Genomic DNA, 7,681 nt, shown 5'->3' on the forward strand with positions numbered 1-7,681 from the left:
TAAGAATTACGTACATTTTCTAATTTTATATATTTTTTTTATTTTCATCAAAATTATGATATAGTGATCAACGTTGTTTAATTCATAGTTCAATGTAGGAGCTCATTTATTAGTGTGCTATTCAAAATTGTTTAAATTTCCAACGATAAACTGATAGGTTTTAGTTGTAATGTAGAAGCTTTTAATAATTAAATTTCAAAAATGTAAAATATGATAGCAAGCAAAAAAAAAAAAAAAAAAAAAAAAAAAAAAAAACATCATTATTGCATTTAGGCGGGAAAATTTTTATTGAGAGAGCGACACGTGTGCAATAATGACGTCAGCAACTTTTATTTTTTTAAGGGTTTTTCTCATTGGTAGCAATAAAAGTTTGTAAATTCTCTATGGTAGCAAAATTTTTGTCAAATTCTCTTAAATAGCATTAGTTTTACAATTATTCCCTTGTATAGCTTTATTTTATTAAATGTGATATATTAGCCTAAAATACACTAACCATGGTTATGTAATAATAATTTACTAAATTACCCTCACTTAATTTATTGAATGATACAAGTATACTACCTTTTGTAAGTCCAATACGATCAGGGAGCTTTATCAAATACATATAATTAGGCTGCAACTTGCAAGCAATAGCCAAAAGGTTGGCACAATTAAATATCAAATTTCCATTGATCATGGGCAACCTTATTAATACAAATTACATGGACAAGTAGTGGGATTGCAGCTACATTGTCAGATGACTTCAGAGCAAATTAGAAGAAAATATATAATGCGATATTCAGTACATAATTCATAATTCATACGGTATTGTATATGTTTACAAGGTAAAGACACATATGCACTGAACAATTATGCCTCACGAATTTCAGAGTGATGTGGTTTTTTAACTGAGATGTTTTCAGGTCTGAAGTATCTCCTTACTTTGATTTTAATGGACTCGGGATCAGATTTTTGAGAAGCCATAGAACTGTCAATGACAGATCACATAAACAGATTAATTAAAGCAACAACATTAAAAAAGCTCCAACAACAAAATAATAACTAAATCAAAAGAATCCATCAGCCTGCAACAAAATTACAGTAAAATAACAGCAAACTACTTAATTACAGTAAATTAACAACAAAATAACAGCATTCAAATTTCATTCAACAAAATTTTATTCAAGCCAAATGCAAAATTTCTTAAAAATGGTCTGCCACTTAACTAATTGGTTCATAATAGTGTATGTTCTACCAAACAAAACACAAATTATTCATAAGACACTGGTTTATAATTGTCTTGGTTGAGATGCAAACATAAAGAGAGATCCCAATCTAGTTACTCCAATAGGTTGAGGTTGAGATGTAGCCAGCCTTGAAGTGTGTCCTCTAGTTGTTTTAGGTTGCGAACTTACTGCTACATTAGGAACATCAATGCCTTGAGAAGATGCATCTGATTTTGGCATGTTCTTTTTACTCGAACCCCACTTTTGCTTTGCAGTAGCTCCTCCTTTACAAGTCTTTGCATTATGCCCAAAATCTTGACACTTGCTACACCTAACAGTTTTGGCTCTCTTCCCCTTCCTATCTTCTGTTTCATCTCTCAACCTGTTCCTGCTTGGTCTTCCTATTCCTCTTTTTAGCTCAGGTGGCAATATTTTTGGTAAATTAAACTCAGGCCATTGCTCATGATCTGGTATTGATTTAATGCCATTCGAATATGCTGCCTTGTATCTTTTAACAGAGTACCACTCATCAACAAAAGCATGAGGGTCAAGCTTAGAATCTAATATGGCCCTCATTCCATGTCTACATGGAATCCCAGATAATTGCCATTGTCCACAAACACAAGTTTGGTTATTCAAGCTTACGGGTAGGTATGACTTACCCTCAAACACCTCAAATTCACCAAAGGAAGACAAATATGAATGGCAGGTCCTTGAGTCATGACATAACTTTTGAACTCTTTGCACAATGTTTGGACAAATGTCAGTTCTAGTCCACTCCTCACACTTCTGTCTTCTAGAAGCCAACCTTACCATAGTGTTTCTTCGAATACCTACAACAAATAATGACACAATGTAGCATTGTTAACACAAGCCATGAAATCTTGCATAATGCATTTCAAGATGACATATATACGACAATTTACCTTCTAAAAGTGTAAGTACAGGTCTACATCTATCAATACCAAGAGTCGCATTAAAACTCTCAACAAAGTTGGACTTATTTGCATCACACTTTGTTGCAACGTTAAACTTATGCTTTGTCCACCGAGCTTGATTGCCTAGTTTTGCAAGCCATAACCTTCCTCCTTTTCCAACCTTATCCATTTGTTCCATAGCTTTTTTAAAGGTGAACTCAGAACACGCACCACACGCTTTCCAAAATAAAGAGAGCATTAATGGACCAGGAAATGCTTTCTTCCAATTGGAAGCTAAATGTTTGGTACAGTATCTCCTATCCACTTCTGGCCACAACTTGTCAAGTGCAATTTCAATTCCCTATTTATTTAACATTATGATTTAGTTAAATTAAAATGAAATACAAATTAAAAGTGAAAACTTAATGAGACTAACCTTTTGCCGATCTGAAATGATACACCATTTATCTCCTCTTCCAGTTGACCTAATTAAATCCCTCAAATGATGCACAAAGAAGCACCAAGTGTCTGAATCTTCATTAGAAACAATCCCCCAAGCAAATGGGAACAACTCATTGTTCCCATCTAGTGCTACTGCAGAAAGAAGAACACCCCCATAATTTCCTTTCAAGTGTGTCCCATCAACTCCAACAAACCCTCTAATTCCATTCTTCAACCCATCCAAACATGGCTTAAATGAAATGAATATTGTGACAAAAGCCAAAGGCCTATCAACATGAGTGTTTGGATTCCACACACAACTAGCATTAGAACCAGTGTTAGTTTTCTTGATCATTTCACAATAACTAGGCAAAAAAGAATATGACTCATCATAGCCACCATGTATCTCAATTAAGGCCCGAGCTCTGACTCTATACAATGTACTAGTGGCCATTTGAACATTAAACCTGTTCCATAGTAATGCATTCAATGCCTTACCAGAAATATCATTGTTGGCTCTAATGTCTTCTAATAGCACTCTACTAGCCCATTTTGAAGTCACTATTGGATTTCTAGTTTCCAAACCCAAGCATGTGTGCTCTCCATTTTTTATTGACTTTATAGCCCAAGTGAAACCATCCGCTAATCTAGAAGCATGTAGCCTCCACTCACATCCCTCTGTAGAACAATACACAGTGTAAATTGAATTGTTTGCCCTATCAACAATCACTGAAAAGCCACATTGTATACAATAGTCCCTGACTACATCTCTCAAATGTTGCTTGTCGTAGAAAAGTTGCCATGGTCTTAATCTTATCTTACCATCTTCCTGTTTATCAAACATTTCCCCATTTTTATATAGCTTTGCAAAGTAATTTCCATTGCCATCATCTTCTACACCATCATCTTCCCAAACATCATCAGCATATGGGTCATAGTTATCCACAACAACAATCCCATCAGCTTCATTATTCGTTTGCCCATCATCTTCATCACCATCTACAAATTTCATCACCATCAGTTGAAGATTCATTGTCTGTGCCAGAGAAGGAGAATTCTGGATCATATTCATCATCAAGATCTTGATTTTCAAGTGAAAGCATGTAAGATGTTTCAGCAACCGAAGGTGAAACTGAAGTTGAAGTTATCAAACCCTTCCTCCTAGCTGTTGTCTTTGGCATTTTCTTCTTCATAACTAGGGCTTTAGATGAAAGGGATGACACAACTGACAGTTGTTGTTGTTTAGGTTGTTGTTCAGGTCGATCAGGTTCAACAATAGCTTGTCTATGCTCAGTTTGAGATGTTACATTACCAATTGTAGCTCCTGCCTCATTTTCAAGCCCCAACCAATACTCAAAACCTCTTGATTGTCCTCTTCCTCTTCCTCTAGAACCTCCCCTTCTCCCTCCTCTCCCTTCACCTCTTCCGCCTCTTCTCCCCCCTCTAGCCCTTACAGGACTTATTGTTTGACTCAAATCATCCAACGCACCCAAATTAACCTGATTTGATTCAATACCTTCATTATTTTGGCCAATGGTAGGGTTTGGAATTGGATTGATGGTACCCTCAGACACTAACATTTTTCCTCTCTTGGGTGTTAATTTTAAAGGCTTACCTATTTCAGATATTTTTGGAACTATAACGACATCATTATGCCTCCCAATCCCACTATGACTAGCATTTGAAAACCCGACAAGTTCTGCATCTTTTTTCTCCTTAATCTCTTGTTCTTTCCTTGTCGTCCTTACACTCTTAGCATCTTTAAAAACCTGAGTTGGACTATCTTCATCATAGACCCATATGTAAATCTCACTTTTTCCAGCAAACTCACTGAACATCCTCATTAAATCCTTATCAGTGTTCAGATAGTGGTATTTCATCTCATGCACATATCTAAAGCTAGGAAATTTAGGCATCACTATACCCTGTTTAACAACATTGTCCCAGTATTCAATAACCACATCAATAAGGTTTATTGTATCAATGTCATCAACGACAACAGTAACATCACCACTATTATACTGAAATTTCAACACAATTTCGTCACCCATTCTGCAATTTTCAAACAAATAAAAATGACTTTCAATTGCAACTTGCATAGTTCAAGAGAAAAAAAAAATCGAATACCCTAATTGTATTACATTCAATGAAAAATAGAGCAAAGAAAAAAATTATAGATGAATTCAATATAATTCTAAATACCCAAATAAATTGGTAATTTCAAATATACAATCTTTAAAATAGAATTTTTTTTTTTTTAAAAAAAAAAAAGAAAAAAAAAAGGAGAGAAATTGAATTGATAAACGCACAGATACATATATTCAATTCAATAACCATGCATTCATACTTACTAATACAATCAAAACACAATATATAGCAAAACAAAAAAACAAAATTTGATTAATCCTTAATACATAATAAACAAACCATACTTCATCAACATTAGTTCATATGTAAAACAGGGCATCCATGGCAATCTAATGCATAAAGTTTGTTTTTTGCATTGTTTGAAATTTAGGAAGAAGGAATTACCTTGTAACTGTAGAAATTAGGCCTTTTTTTGCAGATTGAGGTGATGAATTTTTGATAATTGCACTTGTCGAACAAGTAAAAACTTAAACGTTTTTCATCAGTGAAGTGATGAGGGTTTTGGTTATTGTAGGTATCATTCAATAAATTAAGTGAGGGTAATTTAGTAAATTATTATTACATAACCATGGTTAGTGTATTTTAGGCTAATATATCACATTTAATAAAATAAAGCTATACAAGGGAATAATTGTAAAACTAATGCTATTTAAGAGAATTTGACAAAAATTTTGCTACCATAGAGAATTTACGAACTTTTATTGCTACCAATGAGAAAAACCCTTTTTTTAATAGGTAATAGATGTTTAATTATAGTTATACATTTAATTAAAATCAATAAATTATTGTCAATTAAAACAATGACCTGTTTGGTAGGTTGTAGGTCATAGGTCATTTGACCTATTAAAATAAAATACCCCTTTAAAGTTGAATTATTTTGAGTTAATCGAAAACTTGGCTTATTTTGAGTTAACCACGCAAATTTTGGTTGTTTTTTTTTTTTTTTTTTTTTTTTTTTTTTTTTTTTGTACAAATTTCCCAACTTTACATACCTCTTTTTTATATTTCACGCTGTGTTGTTGAAACTGTATCAACACTACCTTTGCAATTTAGTAATTTACCCTTTACTCCCTCCTTTTGTAAATATTTGCCCCACTTTCCTTTTTCGGCCGTTTTTAAATAGCTATATTTCCTGTTTTGGAAAACTTTTACAATATTTAATTCATTTCTCACACTTAGGCACTGTTCTCTTCACCTTAAAAAAATAATATTAAGTAAAAATAATTTTAGTTCAGTAAAAATAAGTTCAGTTCAGTAAAAATAATTTAAGTTCAGCAAAACTAATTTCAGTTCAGTAAAAATAATTTAAGTTCAGCAAAACTAATTTCAGTTCAGTAAAAATAATTTCAGTTCATCAAAATTAAGGTGAAGAGAACGGGGCCTTAGTGGATCCAACATACTCTCTCCTCCTATTCTTCCACTAATTTTTCTTTTTATAATTTTTATTTTCTCAACTACCCCACTCGTCCACTACCTCCATATTTTATTATTTTCTCCAATTTCTCCTAAAATTTCGCGCATGGAGAAATGAAGCAAGTATTTAAAAACTGAGGGGGTATTAGACAATTCTAGAGTTGTCAAACTATTGGGTCGGGGGTCATCGCTTACATTAAATGTGGTAAAGTGCATGGGATTAAATTTGACGTCGATTGAAAAGGATAAATCAATGGACAGATTAGGGAGCTGACAATATGTTTTAAGGATTTGTAAATCGTTACTCGATTTCACAAATAAGGAACAATCGCAACCATTAAAGCGATATGGATCCATTGAGGTTACACCATTTCAACAAGCTATGAGATCGTAGACTCACATTTGGTCTTACACCGTTTAGAATTCGAGAATAATGGTACGAACGATCCCATTGAGTTATGTCATATTTAGTTCACCTTATTTTTACTTATTTCAGATCAAAAGAATTAGGGACAAATTTGAGTAGATCAAAAAATTAAGTTTAGATCAAATCAGATCAAAATCAATAAGTTTTGACGACATACTTTATTGTTTTATGTGTGGTTTTTTATGGTTAAAAATCTTATTTTTGTAATTAAATAAATTATGAAAATTACATTTTATAAGGGTATGTTCACATTTACTGAACTGAGTTGAACTAAACTAAATTGAACTGATTGGAGCTGAACTGAACTGAACTAAACTGAACTGATTGGAGCTGAACTGAACTGAGCTGAAATGAATATTTTATTAGAAAGGGAAATTAGGAACTGAACTGAACTGAACTGATTGGAGTTGAACTGAACTGAAATTAAGTAAATTTGAACAGGCCTTAAGTTTACTTCGTTCTTCAATTGTTATAGGGAAAAAAAAACATTAGCTTAAAATGTTCAAAACATATTTTGGGTTACATACATAATGTACTAAAATAGCTATAAGTTTTATGTATGATGGAGCAAATAAAAATAAATGAGATTAATTTTGTTAGGGAGATTATTGTTAAATATATATGTATGAAATTAAATATTAGATTTTCAAGTTAATGAATATGATTAACTCTTTTAAAAATATTTTTTAGACATAAGATGTATTATTTTAGTAGAAGTTTCATTAAAACCTTTAAGTTTTAATATATATAAAAAGTAGATTAGATTAATCGTTTATGGCACAAGACCTAAGCTAGTTTGTGATAATGACAAAACAAAATCGTTTTCACTTAAATCATTATCATCATTCTCTTACAAAACATCATCCTCTTTTGTAACCTACAATTTAAGACCACCAAAATTGTAAGTAGCTTCTTCCATACAAAAGTTCAATAGATAAAAACTTTATTTCATTTAATAAGAAAAAAAAATCTAACGTGAGAAAAACTCCCTCTATTTTTTTTAAGTGCCACAATTTTCAAAAGCGACCATTTTATTTAAGTGCTCCATCTCTAAATTTAGAACCCTCACTCACATTATATACTACATTATTTCTCTTTTTTTTTTCGACTTCATTATTATTTTATAATAT

Source organism: Chenopodium album, chromosome 4 (assembly GCF_948465745.1).
Source record: "Chenopodium album chromosome 4, dcCheAlbu1.1, whole genome shotgun sequence".
Classification (NCBI taxonomy): Eukaryota; Viridiplantae; Streptophyta; class Magnoliopsida; order Caryophyllales; family Amaranthaceae; genus Chenopodium; species Chenopodium album.